At 47.5% G+C, this 19,743-nt stretch overlaps 1 protein-coding gene across 7 annotated transcripts in view; it reads right to left on the bottom strand.

The window, feature by feature from the left end:
- Nucleotides 1-19,743, bottom strand: part of LOC135899875 (uncharacterized) — a 57,523-nt gene that overhangs the window by 29,466 nt on the left and 8,314 nt on the right. For all 7 annotated transcript variants that reach the window (XM_070534085.1, XM_070534077.1, XM_070534078.1 and 4 more), the window contains exon 3: nucleotides 19,568-19,660. The gene's annotated coding sequence lies outside the window, so the exon portion shown is untranslated. The remainder of the gene's footprint in view (nucleotides 1-19,567; nucleotides 19,661-19,743) is intronic.

The following is a 19,743-nucleotide window of genomic DNA, read 5'->3' as shown; positions in this document are numbered from 1 at the left end:
TTCGACCACCTGGGGTCCTTTAGCGTGCACCTAAATCTAAGTACACGGGGGTTTTCGCATTTCACCTCCATCGAAATACGACCACCGGGGCCGGTATTCGATCCCTCGATCTGATGCTCAGCAGCCCAACACCATAGCCACAGGGCAACCACGGCGCGTGAGTGGTTGAGAAATATGTTGTCGTCTAGGAAATAAGCTCCTTGATTAAATTTTTGCGAAAAAATACTTCGTAAAAGATATATTTGAGAGGCCCGCCATAAGTATATAAGCATAGAGAACGGGAGCGAACAAACGGAGACACTGCAGAAGGCGCCCGGCCACCACCCGAACTGCAGCAGACGACAGGCGCGAGTACATGGAGCGCGAGTCCGTGCCCTGACGTCACGCGAGCGCCGCTCGCAGCGCCCCTCTAGCCCGTTCCGTGGACTAATAGCCCTAACGTCTGATGCGCTGCCGGATTGGGTTGTCGGGGGTGCGACTGTTCTCTGCGCCCAGCTCACGCTGCAGCTGACGGCTGCCACCTCAAGAGGAAGCTTCAGCTCGTGCGCAACTCTTTTTTTTATTATTATGGGGTTTTACGTGCCAAAACCACTTTCTGATTATGAGGCACGCCGTAGTGTGGGACTCCGGAAATTTTGACCACCTGGGGTTCTTTAACGTGCGCCTAAATCTAAGTACACGGGTGTTTTCGCATTTCGCCCCCATCGAAATGCTGCCGCCGTGGCCTGAGTTCTACAAATTCTACTAATAACTCTCCCCTGCTATTCCTATATCCTATGCCATATTCCCCCACTGACTTGTCTCCAGCCTGCTTATACTCTGGCATTGAGGTCACCCATCAGCATGGTGTATTTTGTATTGACTTTACCCATCACCGATTCCACGTCTTCATAAAAACTTTCGACTTCCTGGTCATCATGATTGGATGTAGGGGCATAGACCTGTACGACCTTCAATTTGTACCTCTTATTAAGTTTTACAACCCTCTCGTTAATGCTATAGAATTCCTGTATGTTACCAGCTATATCCTTATTAATCAGGAATCCGACTCCTAGTTCTCGTCTCTCCGCTAAGTCCCGGTAGCACAGGACGGGCCCGCTTTTTAGCACTGTATATGCTTCTTTTGTCCCCCTAACCTCACTGAGCCCTATTATATCCCATTTACTACCCTCTAATTCCTCCAATAACACTGCTAGACTCGCCTCACTAGAAAACGTTCTAACGTTAAACGTTGCCAGGTTCAGATTCCAAATGGCGGCCTGTGCGGAGCCAGGGATTCTTAGCACCCTCTGCTGCGTCACAGATCTGACCGCAGCCGTGATCAGTTGCTTCGGGGTTGCTGGGGACCCAGGGCCGGGGTTTGATTCTTGTATTCATATAGGAGGGTTGTGGCCAAGTACTGCACCAGGGTGGCCAATCGCGCTCCGGTAAGAGAGTGCGTTACCGGTTTTGGTCACCGGGATCAGGCCGCACTCCACTCCTGTTTATGGAATTTTCTCATCACGCGGTTTTTTTTTTTTCGGTGGATAATTCCGCGGCACCGGGATTCGAACCACGGTCCTCTTTCACGCGAGGTGGATACTCTACCCCTTCGCCACCGCAGGAGTTGTACGCCTCATTCAACCCATAGTGGCGCCTTCTTCGATCAGTCAAGGTGGACCAAACGTGAAAACAAAATACGTCAAGCGGGAACTCAGAGAGGCTGACATAATCTCATAGGCGGCGGCAACGGGAAAGAAACCTGCTATGAGTAACTACTTAGAAGGAAAACAAGTGACAGCAGGGAGAAAACAATTGATGATAACTGAAGGGGAATCTCTTTCATTTTCTTCTTTAATCTCTTAAACAAGTGGTTGGAAGGCATACTTTCTTGGAAAAAATAGCCGCCCGTCGATGAAAGGAAACTCGAGCGGCTCTAGAGACTAGGAAAAGCTTAAGCAGGTGCGCGCGCGGCACGCTTAGCGTGGGAAGCTAGCCCGAGTAACTATCCCCACGACTGCTGCTCACGAGAGCGAAATACCTTTGTGTAATTATAATAACCCTAGGAAGAGTACTTTCGAATGGCCCAGAGGGCTGTACTACGAGTGCTATGACTGATAATTTTCTCTCTCTCTCTCTCTCTCTCTCTCTCTCTCTCTCTCTATATATATATATATATATATATATATATATATATATATATATATATATATATATATATATATATATATATATATATATATATATATATCCTACGTATATTGTTACGTAGGAAGACACCGACGAAAAGCTATTTACAATTATATTTACAGGGCAATACGCCGCAGTTGACCAAGAGGCAACAGCCCGCGCTAGCTTCCAATCGTCGTCTTCGTCTTCTTCCTGCTCGGCTCTTCGTCATTGGGAATACTACCCCGTAGCACTACCCCCGGCGGCAAAAGCGCCGTCCCGGAGCGACTAAAGGCTGGACTCAGTGGAGCAGTGGAGTAGCAGTGGAAGCAGTGGAGTAGCTCTTGAGCCTACTGACGTGCACGACATCACTAGACGCCAGAGTAGATGACGAGGTTGAGCTCACAGGAGCAATTTCATAAGTCACAGGCGTCACCTGGCGCAGTACGCAATAGGGCCCTGTGTATCGCGAAAGGAGCTTTTCGGAAAGTCCAACGTGACGACAGGGCGACCACAGGAGCACGAGTGCACCAGGCGAAAACTGTACGTCACGGTGGCGGGCGTTGTACTGACGCTGCTGCGTGGTTTGCGAGTCCGTCAGTCGAGCACGGGCAAGCTGGCGTGCATGATCGGCGAGGGCGATGGCGTCGCGCGCATACTCGGTTGCTGAGGTCGCAGCAGGAGGAAGTACCGTGTCAAGGGGCAAGGTCGGTTCGCGACCGTAGAGTAGATAAAATGGAGAAAATCCGGCGGTGTCGTGCCGGGAAGAATTGTAAGCAAAGGTGACGTAAGGAAGGGCAACGTCCCAGTCGCGGTGGTCCTTCGAAACGTACTTGGACAGCATGTCGGTAAGAGTACGGTTTAAGCGCTCTGTCAGGCCATTGGTTTGAGGATGGTATGAAGTAGTCAGCTTGTGTTGAATAGAGCAGGAACGCACAATGTCGGCGATAACTTTCGAGAGGAAGTTACGACCACGGTCAGTAAGCAGCTGTCGCGGGGCGCCATGCACTAAGATAATGTCACGCAAGAGAAAGTCAGCGACGTCAGTGGCGCAACTGGTAGGTAGAGCCCGCGTGATAGCGTATCGGGTGGCGTAATCAGTTGCGACGGCTACCCATTTGTTCTCAGAGGATGACGTGGGAAAGGGACCGAGGAGGTCTAATCCAACACGAAAAAACGGTTCCACAGGGACGGTGATCGGCTGGAGATGACCGGAAGGTAGCACCTGAGGCGTTTTCCGACGCTGGCAGGGATCACAGGCAGCAACATAGCGTCGGACGGAGCGAGCAAGACCAGGCCAATAGAAGCGGCGGCGGACGCGGTCGTACGTGCGGGTTACGCCAAGATGTCCTGCAGTGGGTGCGTCATGCATCTGAAAGAGCACAGTCTGTCGTAGATGTTTTGGCACGACAAGAAGAAGATCAGGGCCATCAGGGAGGAAGCTCCTTCGGTACAGAATGCCGCCCTGGAGGACATATCGGCGAACGGATGCGTCGGTAGGTGTAGAACGCAGACGCTCGATGAGTACTCGCAGCGATAGCTCTCGGTACTGCTCATCGGCGATGCTAGCGAAGGCAGACACAGAGAAAATGCCGTCGGCGGTACTACTGTCGGCGTCGTCAGGCTCGTCTACCGGGTAGCGAGACAGGCAGTCAGCGTTCTTGTGTAGTCGGCCAGATTTGTAGGTGACAGAGAACGAATATTCTTGGAGGCGTAAGGTCCAGCGACCAAGTCTTCCTGAAGGGTCTTTCAATGAGCATAACCAACAAAGCGCGTGATGGTCTGTGATAACGGAAAAGGGTCGGCCATATAAGTATGGGCGGAACTTCGCAACCGCCCAAACTAGGGCCAGACACTCACGCTCAGTGATTGAATAGTTGCGCTCCGCGGGCGAGAGGAGCCTGCTGGCGTAAGCGATAACACGGTCGTGGCCACGCGGGCGTTGTGCCAGTACTGCGCCAATTCCGTGACCGCTGGCATCAGTACGGACTTCGGTAGGCGCAGAAGGATCGAAATGGGCCAGAACGGGAGGCGTTGTGAGAAGATCGATGAGAAGCGAGAATGCAGAGGCCTCGTTATCGCCCCACTGGAAAGGGGCGTCTTTTTTCAAAAGCTCGGTTAGTGGTCGTGCTATGGCCGCGAAATTTTTGACGGAACGGCGGAAGTACGAGCAAAGGCCGATGAAGCTGCGCACATCCTTGACACACTTCGGAACAGGGAAGTGCGTAACAGCATGGATCTTGCCTGGGTCCGGTTGCCGAACAAGTCTCGAAGCTTTTGCTTAAGCGAATCCCAACTGGTCAGCTCATCTTCGTGCGTCCGATACCAAACTCGAGGTGTGCCACCGAGGTAAAAGACGACGTTGGCGAGCATGATAGTTGGGTCCCACCGGTTATTGCGGCTGACGTGTTCGTAAAGGCTGATCCAGTCCTCGACGTCTTCCCCATCTTTTGCCGAGAATACGCCAGGATCACGGGGAGCGGAGAGGGTGATGTAGGTCGTCGAAGTGGCAGCAGGTGTCGGAGCCGGCGGAGTCGGGTTGGCGTCGCCGGGAGCCATGAAGGTAGGCTCGACGTACCGTCCACTGCGAAGCTCCGTGACGAGGTACAGGGAACGTCCACCTCCACCAAATATGTTACGTAGGAAGACACCGACGAAAAGCTATTTACAAGTATATTTACAAGGCAATACGCCGCAGTTGACCAAGAGGCAACAGCCCGCGCTAGCTTCCAATCGTCGTCTTCGTCTTCTTCCTGCTCGGCTCTTCGTCATTGGGAATACTACCCCGTAGCAATATATATATATGAAATCTCATTTATAGGATCGAATGCGACCGCTGTTGCTTTGTTTCTGCGTGTAGTAGTTAAGAGAACGAGTTTAAAAAGAAGGAAAGGGAAATTACTGAATAATCATTGCAGCGCCGTGGTTCTAAAGCGCAGCCGCGGTAGAGAAACGGAAGGAGATATAAACGTGCGTGGCCATGGTACGCACGCGAAAAACTGCCTCAATAAGTTTAGAGACTTGAGAATAAGTTTCGTTAACAGCCGATAACATGTTGATCAGCATTCGAATACGAGAAGAGAAATTATTGAAACGTGGAAAATTCCCTTGAATTAAGTGTGGTTTGCGAGAGAAATGCTTGTAAGTATTGAAAAATTTTAGAAGATGAATGAATATAAGATAGTCTCTTAATTGTATGGATAGTAATAATTCGTTCTAGAAAATAGCTTACCGTGTCTCGCTGGTCGCCAGTGGTCGTAAACGTGGATTCATCCCTGATTACAAGGTTTTCCTATTGTGACAGAGTCCACGCGTTATGTTCTTGCGCAAAACCGAGCCTCATTGCTCTATTTGTGACCCTAAGTAATGACGTTTGGGCGGCTGATCTGCTCCATAGACCGGCTTCATTGAGCCGCCACGTCGTCTAGACCTCGAAGCCTTCACCTTCAAGCTTTGTCGTAGCTTGTTACGGATGGCCGGCGGAGGCTCCGATCTTCGCGTAACCACGACGGAAAGGCGCCACCATGGCTGCTCCAACGACTCGCTTTGACAGGACGAAATCTGCCTGGCCCGCTGCTATGACTCACGTTGTTAGGACTACAATGCTCGAATAAACAGCACTTCGACGCTGGCAGGTCTGCGGCGACAACCTGCTGTGTGACGACAAGAATGCGCTACGTCAACATGGGGACGGCACCCAGATGGCTATTTGTAGCCGCAGTCGGCGGAGGAAGCATTGTTAGTGTGTATGCCGTCACCGTCAAGGTTTGGTTGGAGAGGGGGAATTCCTGGAAGGAGATGCTTGGCGGCGCCGTCTCACGCAGCTTATAAGTCGTCGGTCAATGGACAGACGTGGCGGCCATTGCCTGTGGAGTCGACTGTGGGATAAAGAGGCGCCTGCTAGGGTCCAGCACCGTGTCTGCGAGAACCCACTCTTCTCGACGTGGTCAGTGCAACCTGTGCGGAAGTGAGTGCGTCGGCCCTTTCCCTCAAAGGCGGCTCGGCTACGATGTCGTTGGACGCTCCGAATTGGCAGTGAACTGCCATTTTCCCTCACTTAGGGATCTAGGGATGACAGCGTGTATTTAAGGAGCCGTTGGCGGCTCCTCAGGGTGCATTCCTCTTTCAGTCATGTTAGACTGATGAACTGTAACGTTCTCATGTAGATACTGCAAATAAATCCCCTACTCCTCGTTCTCGCGGTGGAGCAGTCCTTCCCTTCAACAACGTCCTCAGCGTAGATTAGTTGGACGACGGCGTGGGCCAGCTACCATCTATTTCATGCCCGGCTCCAACCATCACAACTGGCTGACAGCGGTGAGACGGATTTTGCGACACGGTGCTGTGTCTGCGGTGAGTGCTTGGTTCTTGCTTTGAATCTCTAGGCTTCATTTTGTGGTTTTGTTTAAAACAGAAGGGAAGCTAGATTGTTGATTGTTAGCTATACGTTGTGTTTTCCAAGGTAGGTTTAGCGAGCAGGGCCAAGGCAGTAAAGCAGCAATCATGGAGTTAAGGACACTGCTGAGAGACGAATTGCTGATTGTTGGTGAGGAACTGGGCCTAGAGGTACGCAAGGAAACGCTAAAACCAGAATTATTGCTGCTGATTTCCGAAAAGACCAGTGAGGAGGACATGTAAATGCGGTTGTAACTTCTTAAGGAAAGAGAGAAACGGGACAAAGAGAGATAAGAACGGGACAGAGAGAGAAAGAGGAATGCGAGAAAGATCGCGAGTTAAGAAAAATGCAACTTGAACTTGAAAGCAAACGTTTGGAATTGTCTCAAGGAAGTGAAGGGGCTCTAGGACGAGCAAGTGAGCCAGAATCATACCGCATGGACAGGCTGTTAAATCCATTTGAGGTCGGGAATGACATAGGCTTGTTACTAGGAAATTTTGAAAGGACTTGCAAAAAGATGAACTTCGGCTCGAGTTCATGGCCACAGCGGTTACTGTCTATGTTGCCGTGTGAGGCTGCGGAGGTAATCGCCAGACTCAGTGCGCATGATGAATATGATCGTGCGGAAGTTAAGGCTAGTCTTTTGAAAAAGTACCGCCTTTCTGCCGAAGCCTTTCGGCGGAGGTTTAGAAGCACAGGCAAGAAGGATAGCGAGGGATATCCGGAGTTTGCATAGAGCTTAAAAGGCAACCTAGTGGAGCGAATTAAAAGCGCGGAAGCGTACGAGAGCAGAGACATGATAATTGAATGCATGTGTCTAGAGTAGTTTTACAGAGGCATCCCACAATCTGTGAAGCTGTGGGAGCAAGACAGAGGAAATGCAAACACTGTGGAAAGGGCGGCTGAATTAGCCGAGGAGTACGCACGGCGTAGAAAGCTGAACGCCGAGGACGGAAATTGGGGCGGCCGAAATGGACCACGGGAACAATTTCCATTCAAAAAGGGTTCACAGACTAGAAGACCGGAGCCTGTAGACGTGGAGGAAAAGCCCTCAGAAAAGAGCATGGAGAAATCAAACAAATCTTTCGAATTCGAAACATTCGAATCAAATTCATATCTTTTAGACCAATCCGCTGCTATAAGTGCTACAAACTCGGACATATATCACTGTAAACGGACATATCACTGTAAATTTTTCTTTCGACGTCACTGCTGCGGTATATTGACACGTGGACTTGTTTATTTCTTACGAGTGGGCGCTTTTCACTGCCATACAAATGTTATCGCTCAGCGCGGGACGCACCCGCATGTATGGGAAGTTTCTAGAATGTTATCGATGGTTCTGTGGTCACCAAAGCTTGTGTAATCTGATTACATGTGCGACGCGAATTGTGCAGAACTTTCTGGAAGACACGCGGGCACCGCCGATGACTCTGCAACTTTCGATGACTCGTGTATAGAAGCAGACGTGCTTGACCGGCAGATCAGTATTCGATGACTGCCGACTGTGTTCGCTGCTATTACTGTGCTCTGAATGTAACTTGCTTTTGTGGGCACAAGTGCGCCTAATAAGAATTTAGTTTTGTCATACAGAGTATTGCAGCTGTATTATTCACCGTCACGACAACCGTGACAATGTCACTAAATACTTTCCGAGTACACGCCGTGGTTTCTCAGTGGCTATGGTGTTGGGCTGCTGAGCACGAGGTCGTGGGATCGAATCCCGGCCACGGCGGCCGCATTTCGATGGGGGCGAAACGCGAAAACACCTGTGTGCTTAGATTTAGGTGCACCTTAAAGAACCCCAGGGGGTCGAAATTTCCGGAGTCCCCCGCTACGGCGTGCCTCATAATCAGAAAGTGGTTTTGGCACGTAAAACCCCATAATTTATATTTTACTTTTTGAGTAAAGGATAAAATGAATGTATCACGCTTCCGTATTCTGACTGGCCCCTGTGCACGGTAGTTCCATACGGCTGTTACGGCTATCTGCACACTACAAAGGCAAGTTTTCATGTCGATGTTACGGCGACATTCAATGCAAGTAATGACCTATGATTATTACATTGGAATACACTTCGCACTTCCCTTCTTGGTATACTGACTTCCCTGCGAGATGGTAGTAAGGGCAGCCGTGCGCGCTCACAAGATGCCCCGCCATGTCGGTCACCGTTGCGATGTAACCACAAGTTTTTCGATGGATGCATCGAAGGATACTACAGGAAGATAAAAGAAATGACATTCATCAACATCTTTCAGGTTGTACCAAGAGTCGAACTAGTTTTACAGCGAAGTTCTCGAATACCTTCAACGCCTGCTCCAAACTTTTCTCAGAAATATAGATAACTCCTGAAGGTTAGATTTGGAGACAAGAGGATATATTGTTACACGAAGGACGAGTCAGTAAGACGAGCAACTATTTACACGTTACAATTACAAAAGCGGTTGCAGCGCTGAGCGGTTAGATTCGCCCCGCGAGCCCAGCTCGTTCATTCTTCTCGTTTCTCGAGCGATGGCACCCACGCGCCTCGTTCAAACAATCAAATGCCACTCGCGTGTAGCATAATCCCCCGGCGATAGAAGCGATGTCCCGGAGCCTCTAAATGTCATCACTGGGAGACTTATACTGCTTCAGTCGTGTGACGTGCACGATGTCACTGGACTGAGAAGCAGATGGCGCGTAAGGGGCGATCTCGTATATGACAGGAGTCACGGCACGACGCACTCGGTATGGGCCTGTGTAACGAGACAACAGTTTTTCTGACATGCCGACCTGACGTGACGGAGACCATAGAAGCACCAAAGAACCAGGCGGGAAGTATACGTCTCGGCGTCGCCGGTCGTTCAAACGCCTTTGTCTCTCTTGGGATTTCAGAAGGCGCTTCCGGGCAATTCGCCTTGCGTGGGCACAGCGGACGATAACATCGAGTGCATATTGACTGGTCCGTGCCGCATGAACAGGGAGGGTGGTGTCGAGGGACAGTGCTGGTTGTCGGCCGAACAGTAGGGAAAATGGGGAATAACCGGCAGCATCCTGGCGCGAGGAATTGTAAGCGAATGTGACAAAGGGTAGAGCGAGGTCCCAGTCAGGGTGGTCTGAAGAGACATATTTCGCGAACGTCTGTGAGAATGCGATTGAGACGCTCCGTGAGGCCATTTGTTTGCGGATGGTATGACGTGGATAGCTTGTGCCCCGTGGCACAGGACTGCAGGATGTCCGCGCTAACTTTTCAAATCAAATCAAATCAAATCATATTTTATACTCCAGCAAGTACCTGGATGGTCTGGGTGATAAGAATGTCCGGCCACCGTATGTGAGAAGTTGTCGTGGAGCTCCATGTAATAAAATTACGTGGCGTAGAAGAAACTCGGCGACATCTGTGGTGCAGCTTGTCGGAAGCGCTCGGGTGATGGCTTATGGAGCGTGGCCTAATTCGTGGCCACAGCGATCCACCTGTGCCAAGAGGTAGAAAGAGGAGAAGGGCCAAGTAAATCCAAACCAACCCGAAAGAATGGTTCCTCATAGAATGTCGAGTGGTTGAAGGTACGCAGCAGGGAGCGTCGATGGTGTTTTGCGTTGCTGGCATTTCTCACACACAGCTACGTATCTTCGAACAGAGCTAGCTAGCCCTGGCTAAAACAAGCGTTGGCGGATCCGGTCGTAGGTACGTGACCCAATCGGGTGACCGGCAGTGAGGAGGTCGTGAAGTTCGTGGAGAACAGCCGATCGAAGGTGTCTAAGGATCACAAGGCGTAATGCAGGGCCGTCGGGGTGAAGGTTGTGGCGGTAGAGTACGCCATCTTGAAGTGTGAATAAGCGAAGGTGCCGGCGGCAAGTGACAATTCCAGGCGGTCATTGATGAAACGCAAGGACAGGTCACGGCGCTGCTCGTCGGCGACATGGAGCAGTGGAAAAACACAGAGAGCACTGGCGTCGGCGTCAGTGTCACACGTAGAAGGCGCGTCTTCAATTGGGTAGCGAGTGAGGCAATCGGCGTCCTGGTGTTGGTGTCCCGACTTGTAAGTAACTGTGTGGGCATACTCTTGTAGTCGGAGGGCCCAACGATCGAGCCGGCCAGTAGGATACTTGAGCGACAAAAGCCAACAGAGAGCATGATGGCCTGGGATTACTGAGAAGGGCTTGCCATATAAACATGGACGGAACTTTGAAACAGCCCAGACAAGAGCAAGACATTCGCGCTCGGTAATCGAATAGTTGCATTGGTTGTTAGGAAATTATTGAATATAGCTTGACCTTTCTGACTAGCATGTTTGGCGGCTTTCTATGAAACTCCTACTATGTTTCCTCCATGCATTGGAGGGAGGGGGTGGTGGGGGGGCGAGGAAGTGCTGCGATTTCTTATTTTGAACAAGACAATAACGCCATGCTATCACTTAGGCACATTAAACGTTTTTAATGTGTAGGTTAGCTATGTGTTTTAAAAATGTTTACTAAATGCTTCTTGTACTTGTTCACTCCCTAATACGATACGTTCTACGGAGCGTGTACTTGGCTTTCCCTGTCGCCTCGGAGACCTATGCAAAGCAAGCAGGTTTAGTTTCATTCATGTACATATGCGTATTGTGTAGGATGTACGAGTAGTGTTTCGTCTACGTAGATTATTTACAACCTTTGTACAAAAAGGACCATTCAAATTATACGCAATTTCGCACAGCTTCTATCCAAGATGTGTTTCTTGCAATCGTAAACATACTGACACTGGGTTGAACATTGATAGAATTGTAGGGTATACACTCTTAGACAGCATTACACCCACACAACAATAACCGTCACCTGTCTTGTCCGCATTTCTTTTAACGCTTTGAGCTCAATACTTCGAAGTCACCAACGGCATGCCGGTCATGAGCATGACAGAGCATTCTCGACAGGAAAGCAGCCAGCGCAACGTTTTCAATAGAGGAAACGCAAGCAAGACAGATGATTATTATTGTGTGGCAACGTACGATTCAAAGGAGGTACATTTGTTTAATTGTTTAAGAATATATTAGGTTCGATGTATGTCCAAACTTAAACGATCGCAGGCTAATTGGACATGTTGCAAGTAACTCAACCCTCCTGTCTCCGCCTATATCTTTAGCGATATACAAGTTATGTTGTTAGTTACACCGTTGTTCTCTGCGAACGGAAAAACCACGTTCTTCGACCTTGGTTACAAGGGGACACGATATGTGTAATTGCAGGCAAACATTAATGACTGTAAGTTAATAGCGGCTTTTGCAATATATCAGTTATTCAAGTGCTCCCCAGTGTTATGATTGTGTTTAATGAGCAGCGCAATACACACCCCGCTCTACTGCAATAACAAATTACACCGAGTGTTATCAAGAGAAAATAGTGGAGAACGCTATGGAGAAACTGTATACGCTTCTAAGTGCTTGTGGACGAAATACTGTCTTTGCGAAAAATTCCTAAAGGTGTGCCAGAAACTGTCTCAGCGCCGGAGTCAGCTGTGTTTCCTAAACACGTCAGACCATTCTACGCAACATCTAATATATATTTGGCGGAAATAGGGGGCATGTTAGGTCTAATGTGTGGCCAAATTATAACTTTCGTGCCTTAATGAGCAGAGTTGAAGATATCTGCTGAACCCGCGTTGTCATTTGGGTTTATGCGTTATACGTTGTTCGTAGTACCGTGTCGTCTGTAAACTAAACTAGACATCTCTCAAATATTCTGCTAAAATTAGGGAAAATTTATTGGTTATGTGTAAAAAAAGTTGAGAACGTGTGGTCTTTCATGATTTAAAATTCAATAGAGATGGTCGGCTGGGTGCACGAAAGTGGGAACCGTTGCCTTCGCTACATTTATATTACTCTACAACCAGTGACAAATGTAGTACGGGAGTTCAAAGGCCGCAAGCATAATGAACAAAGGGCGCAATTTTTCATTTTTGCTTCATCTAGTTATTCGTCGTGAGATTCTGGAAACAAGAGGTTATGGCCACCGAGAATCGACACTATATCGTGCAACCTATGACGATCAGCAAAACCAGCCAAGCGTGGACAAATCAGCGGATCTCTTAGGCATGTAGGGCCCTCTGGGCCGTACTTTTCGGTGGCAACGTAGCCTAGCAGCCTGCGAGATTATCTTACTGAGCTATGCCGAATGCTCGGCTGCGGTAGTCGGAAGTACAAATCCCCCCGTCTTTTTTTTTACATTTGCAAGCTTGGAGTGACACCTGACACCGGCGAAAGATGCCGAGATTGAGTGGGGCTATACTAATCCAGGTACAACCAAATTAGGAAGACAACCATTAAGCTGAAGAAAGACACTCTCTCACCAGAACAGCAATTGGCCTCCCTGGTGCAGCTTTGGCAGCAACCTCCCTAGTGATAACTTCAATTAACCAATGGCCCTCAGTCCCCAGCGGCTGCGGAGCATCTTATCAAGGCGGCGGTCAGACTTGTAACGCTGCAGAGGGTGGTAATATTCTCTGGGTCCGGACAGGCTGCCAATGGAAACTGACCCTGCAACGTTTAACACCCGAACCCTCTCGAGCGATGCTAGCTTAGCAGGATTATTTGCGGAACTATCAAACATTCTTTGGTATACTATCGGTCTTAGTGAGATTAGAAGAACTGGTGAGGCTTACACATTGCTGAATAACGGCCATGTCCTCTGCTATAGAGGTCTCCCGGATAAGAAGGAATACGGGGTAGGATTCCTAATCCATAAGGACATAGCGGGGAGCATTGACGAATTCTACAGCATTAACGAGAGGGCAGCGGTAGTCGTAATCAAACATAATAAGAGGTATAGATTAAAGGTGGTACAATCCCACGCTCCAACATTCAGTCACTACGATGAGGAAGTAGATCATTGTATTGTATTGTATAGGGTTTTATGGCGCATAAGCGACTTAGGCTATCATGCGCCAAACACATGGTATAACTTATTTCAAAATTGGGTATCCTCAGCGAGGTCCTTGTCCGGACAAGGCCTCTGAGGAGCCCAACAAACCAAATGAAGACCTCAGCTTTCTTCTCAGAACTGAGAAAACGGGTGAGGTGCATCATAAGATGCGTGAAAAAACCGGGTAATAATTTTTAAGATGAGTAGTTCTGTGATACGTTATATTTCGTTTAGGATCGCTGCGTCTTTCAAAAAACTAAAAACAGATGAAGTTTCTACTAGTGGGTTATCTCCTAAAAGCAGACTGGGATGGAAGGGAATGCGTTCATTGTAAAATACAGTAAAATGTTTTTTCCTTAGCCGTTCGAGTTGTGTGCACGAGAATAAAATGTGATTTACAGTGAGTTCATCTCCACATTTCTCACATAAGGGTTTGTCTTGTTTTGTCCGTAGAAAGTTATGTGTTAGGTGTGTGTGTCCGATGCGCAGGCGGCATAAAATTACTTCTATAAAACGTTCCTGATGCCTGCATGATCTCCATTCTCCTAGAATAGGTTTTACTAAATGTAGCTTGTTATTTTCTTCGTTATTCCATGTACGCTGCCATTTTTCTTTAAGCTTGTTTTTTACTAACTTCATGCAATCTGCATAGGGTATATTTACAGTACTGACATTCTTATGGCAGGCTTGAACGGCGCACGCGTCAGCTCTCTCGTTGCCTCTAATTCCTTGATGGCTTGGTATCCAACAAAGCTTAATTTCATGTCCTTGCGTTTGAGCGGTGATTAAGTTATGGATTACATTTCCTATTAATGGTTCCCTTGCGTTTCTGGCTTTCAGTGCTGTGATTGCACTAAGCGAGTCCGTGTAGATAATGCTGTTCTGAATGTTCATCTCGACTATTTTTGATACAGCCACCGAAATGGCATGACATTCGGCTGTGAAAATTGACGCGCACTGAGGCAACCTGACTACCTTTTCCCATTTATCTTGCACTACAGCACTTCCGACGTAAAGTGATGTTTTAGAACCGTCAGTATAAAATGCTGTGCGTTCTTTGTACTTTTTGTCTAGCGCCAAAAATTCTTGTATTAGATGTTCACGTGGAGTTTGCTTTTTATGAAATTGTGTCAGTGTGTAGTCACCTACACTGGGAAAGGCGTGCCAAGGTGGTAGTGGTTCGGGTCTCTGGGCAACATCGGGCAGTGTGTCTAGAATACCTAATTCCTGGCAAATTTCTTCAAATCTGAGAATAAGGGGTCTCGTCGCATTCGGTTTGTTGTTAAAAAGCTGCTTAGACGGGCACTTGGTAACTATGGAGTAGCAGAGATGTTTTGGTAGTGAACGGGTTTTTAGGACATATGCACATGTGAGCATGGCTCTTCTATCTGCGAGGGCTGGTTCGTTACATTCGACATGTAGGCTGTTTATGGGTGATGTCCTGTATGCCCCACTTGCAAGGCGCAGACCTGAGTTATGAACTGGATCTAATTGCTTCAGGTAGGACGGTCGAGCTGAGTTGTATACTATGCACCCGTAATCGAGGCAAGAGCGAACTATACTGCGGTAGATGTGTAAAAGGCAGGTCCTATCAGCCCCCCAGCGTTTATGTGAAAGCACCTTTAATATGTTTAATGATTGGGACGTTTTCTTCTTCAGGTTTTTTATGTGCGGCAAGAAGGTCAGTCTTCTGTCGAAAGTGATGCCCAGAAATTTGTGTTCACTTTTTACCGGCAATTCCACTTCGTTCAGGTATAGTCTAGGATCTGGGTGTAGGCCACGTTTGAGTGAAAAAAGGATGGCCACTGTTTTCTGTGGGGAGAACCGGAAACCATTTCGGTCAGCCCACGTTGAAAGTTTATTTATTGTTAACTGCAGTTGTCTTTCGCATGTTGTTATGTTTGAGGATGTGCAAGCTATCTGAAGATCATCGACATAGATTGAATACATAATTGACCTTGGGATTATTTTACTGATCGAATTCATTTTAACAACAAAAAGGGTCATGTTTAAAACACTCCCTTGGGGCACTCCATTGTCTTGAATGAAAATTCTCGACAGGGTTGAACCGAGGCGTACATGGAATGAACGGTTTGACAGGAAGTCTTTTAGGCAGTTCAGCATCCTGCCACGTATGCCAAGTTCAGCCAAATCCTGAAGAATTCCGTACCTCCAGGTTATGTCATAAGCTTTCTCTAAATCCAAAAAGACAGCGAGAAATGGTTGTTTGTGTATAAAGGCTTCACGGACAGTATTTTTAAGACGAACCAGGTGGTCTGTTGTGGAGCATGCCTTTTTGAAACCGCACTGATGGACATCGAGAAGCTCACGGACTTCTAGCACGAAGGTTAATCTCATATTCACGATACTCTCAAAGGATTTTGCGAGGCAGCTGGTGAGTGCTATGGGCCTGCAATCACTGGGAGAGGTTGGTGGTTTTTCGGGCTTTAAAAATGGAACGATGATGGCCTTCTTCCAGGCTTCGGGTAGTTTACCCGATACCCACACCTTATTAAAAAAACTTGCTTCTATGGCAGGTTCAGAGAGGTGGGACAGCATTTGATAGTGTATTCTGTCAGGGCCGGGTGCAGTCTGTTTACCAGCGGACAAGACTGTGTTGATTTCATGAACTGCGAATAATTTATTGTATGGTTCATTTGTATATCCACTTGTAGGGAGTCTTTGTTTCTCGGCTGTGTTTTTGTACGTAAGAAATGATTCTGTGTAGTTTGATGAGCTGGTAACTGCTGAAAAATAGGAAGTAGATCAGTTTTACGAAGATGTTGAATTAGCGATGAGAAAAGTGCGAACTCGGTATACAGTAGTAATGGTTCACTTTAATGCAAAAGTTGGGAGAAGGCAGGCGGGTGAACTAGATATTGGCAACTACGGTGTCGATTCCAGAAACACTAAAGGAGAGATGCTGGTAAAATACGCAGAAAGCAATGAGCTGAGAATAATGAACACCTTTTTCAGCAAACATAACGACAGAAAGTGAACCTGGAAAACCCCTAATGGTGAAACAAGAAATGAAATTGACTTCATACTTACTGCTGATCCCAGCATAGTGCTGGATGTAAGTGATAGGTAGGGTAAAGTGCAGTGATTATCGGTTAGTGAGGGCCGGGATTCACCTCAATTTGAAGAGAGAAAGAGCAAAATTGGTCAAAAAGAAGCAGGTCAACTATGAGGCAGTAAGTGTAAAAGCAGAGAAATTTAGGCTGGTACTTCCAAACAAATTTGCAGTCTTAGAACAGAGAGATAATGATGATGACATAGAGGTCATGAATGAAACCGTAACGAGGCTGGCTTCTGAGGCAGCAACTTAAGTGGGAGGCAAGGCACCAAGGCAACCAGCAGAAAAGCTCCCCCAAGTAAGAAAGGACCTAATAAAGAAACGACAAAAGATGAGTGTCCAACTCAAGAGATAGGATAGAATTCGTGGAACTGTCAAAATTGATCAACAAAGCGAAAATGAGTGATATTCGAAATTATAACGTGAGAAAGACTATAACGTGAGAAAGACTTCACCTTGGACGCCTCAACCGCTGCTAACCACTCCCGCTGCCTGTACGGCGGAAACTTCTATTAGAAATCTACCGTATACAAACAAGTTCGTCTGCTGCCTGCTTGCTGGCAGCACCCTAGCATGGTTCATTCTATGTTCTCAAGCATTCACCCTTCCGTTCATTGTCATGAAGAGGCTAACTCCAGGAAGTGCTGGAGGCCAATTACCTTGACCGGACACGGCCATCCTGCACACTCTCCGCGCTTAACAGCACAAACCCCTACGCAGTCCACTTCTTGCGGTCCCTTCTTTCACAGGCAATCCGTCTCCACGGCCGCTCAAATGAGTTCCTCATTAGCCAAGTCTTCCACACTATAGCAAGAGGGGGGGGGGGGTGACGTTGCCTCTTCTTACTTTCCAGATGTTGTGGTCTTGCTGACGCACACCGCTAGGTTCCTTCCAACACCACAAGGTAGCACTCGCCTCGTGGTCAGGCTCGCTTGCGCCGCGGTAGTGTTTCACAGTGTGTGCATACGGTACGTCCTGTGCTTGCTTACATGTGCAATGAAAATGCAGGTAGTACGTTGTAGAGGTCGCGTGCTGGACTGTGATAGTTTAAACATTACAAACGTCCATAGGCTGAAGAGAGAGCTTGGAGCTGGCGTGTCAACAGCGTACGTGCTGCCAACGTATGCAGAAGGAGCACGTAAACACGTGCCAGCAGACCGGCTCCAAAGCGGAGTCAGCGTCGAGAACACTCAGACTCAAAAGAAGCGTCGCATGGAAAAGGAGCGCCTTCGCCACTTAGTGAAACGTGAAGATCGCGGCTGTATTTATGCAATGTATACATAAAATTGCAAATTAACTGATTGCCATACAAACTCATAATTCAAATAGAGTTTACCACTTCTGCCAGGTCAACCAAAGTAAACATCCCACAAATCTTCCCTTACATCCGACAGTGCTTGAGATCCGCCAATTTCTTGTAAGACTGAAACTACCTGTTTTTTTTTTTCTCTCCGCACTTTCCGAACCATCTTGGAGCGTTTTAGCATTGCAAACGAAAGCAACATGTCAACAACGAGCACACTCAGACCTTATTTGAGGCTCCAGTAGTAGCATTTTCTGTCACATTTCTCGGTTTGTTATTCAGCAACTAAAAAGAATGCTTAATGTTTTTTCCTCATTGTGTTATTCTATGTCAAATCACCTAATTTAACAAATTTATAAGGTAGAATCCACGATTATTTATTTTTATGAAGAGGTGTTTAAAATCGTGTTCATTTTTTAACATGCCAGAACATGAACGCTTCATGTGGATTTCTTACCCAGCGAGAGGAAAGTATTTACTTCAAATTTCAATGAATTTCTTGCGGCGAGTTTCCAGGCTGGCAAAGTTGAAAAATGTGCTCTCTTCATAAGCGGAGGTAAAAATATTTGATCTTTCGCCAACGTTGTGCAATGTTCACTCCTTGCATTTTTTGTTTATCTTTCACAAATTGATAGCTGTGGTACCTTGTAGTAATACTTTAGAATCGACGTTATTTACCCATAAGCACTCTTGCTAAATATTCTTAGACCCGTGGACATAGTGCCTTTTCTATTCGAGCTAACCATGAGGTGAACTTCTACGACGAAATCCGCAAAAAGCTCTTTCTACGGACACGGCGCTTCTGCATTTCTTTCGTGATGGCATCTTTTTCTCGCGATAGTAACACTCATTTATTTATTATTGGTACTCAGGCAGAACAGTGCCATCATTTTTTGTTTTTCAAAACTAAGAGTGGCCACCAGATATGTTCGGCCGAACTCATCTGAACCCACCCTTCTCACACGTTCGCCGGCTTCAGGATCGGCGTAAGAAATAGCGCACCCAGCGTTGCGTGTTACGCCCCGGTCTACACGTCAACGGAGTCACGACCGTTTGCGAATAACATTACGAACAGCAGCGCTTATCACCGTCGCGTAGGTGATGCACTACGAAGTGTAGCCACGGAACACACGTACACAACGGCGACAAGATCTTTCAAGAAAAAGAACGCAAGACGGACGCGAGCACAGTTTATACAGTACAAAACAACATCACGTTTGCTTATTTTATACAGTTGCTTGATAAAAGCGCATTTTCATACGCATGCTACCTCTGACTCCCAGCGTTCCGGTACAAGTAACACATGAAAGCTGGTTAATCAGCCAATTCTATGTGTACTTGGAATTAGTAGTACGTGTCGCACAGTGACCACAGTGATAGCAGCGATTAAGATCTCGAGGTATCGTGTGTGTGCTGCAGAAGTACTCTTTCATATCTCTGCAAGGACACAGCAAGTGGCCTGCAGACTTATAAAGCTAGTTTATTTTATCTGACAGTTTTGCCACGTGTATAGTCGAATTGGGATAGACGTACAGATGAACAACAACCTCAATGGGTTCTAAACAAAGGTGTTTATTGGAGAGCTCCGGAATCATTTTGGCATTTTGCAGGTCTTAAAACAGCCCCTAAGGTTGCAGGTCGCTTTCATCTGTGCCCCCTAGCAAGCATCTGTGCCCCCTAGCAAGCCAGAAGTGGAGCATACAAACACGTTGAAATTGTACAAGCGAACGGGCTACCTCCAATCTGATTACGCCGTGAAATACTTTCTTACGCGAAGGGGCAGGCCACCTCGTGGTCCCTCACAGCGTCCATCGGGAGAACCGCGGGGCACCCCTGGGGCCGGTTGGAGCAAGGTGAAAGGCATCTGCATTAAAAAGTAGGCAAAATTATTAATCGTACAAGGCACGAAAATAGGAGCGATCATTTTGAAGCTGATAAATAGCTCGT

This window comes from Dermacentor albipictus, chromosome 2, assembly GCF_038994185.2.
Source record: "Dermacentor albipictus isolate Rhodes 1998 colony chromosome 2, USDA_Dalb.pri_finalv2, whole genome shotgun sequence".
Taxonomy (NCBI): domain Eukaryota; kingdom Metazoa; phylum Arthropoda; class Arachnida; order Ixodida; family Ixodidae; genus Dermacentor; species Dermacentor albipictus.
The sequence above is the reverse complement of the archived record's forward strand: the minus strand, read 5'-3'. Positions and strand labels throughout refer to the sequence as shown.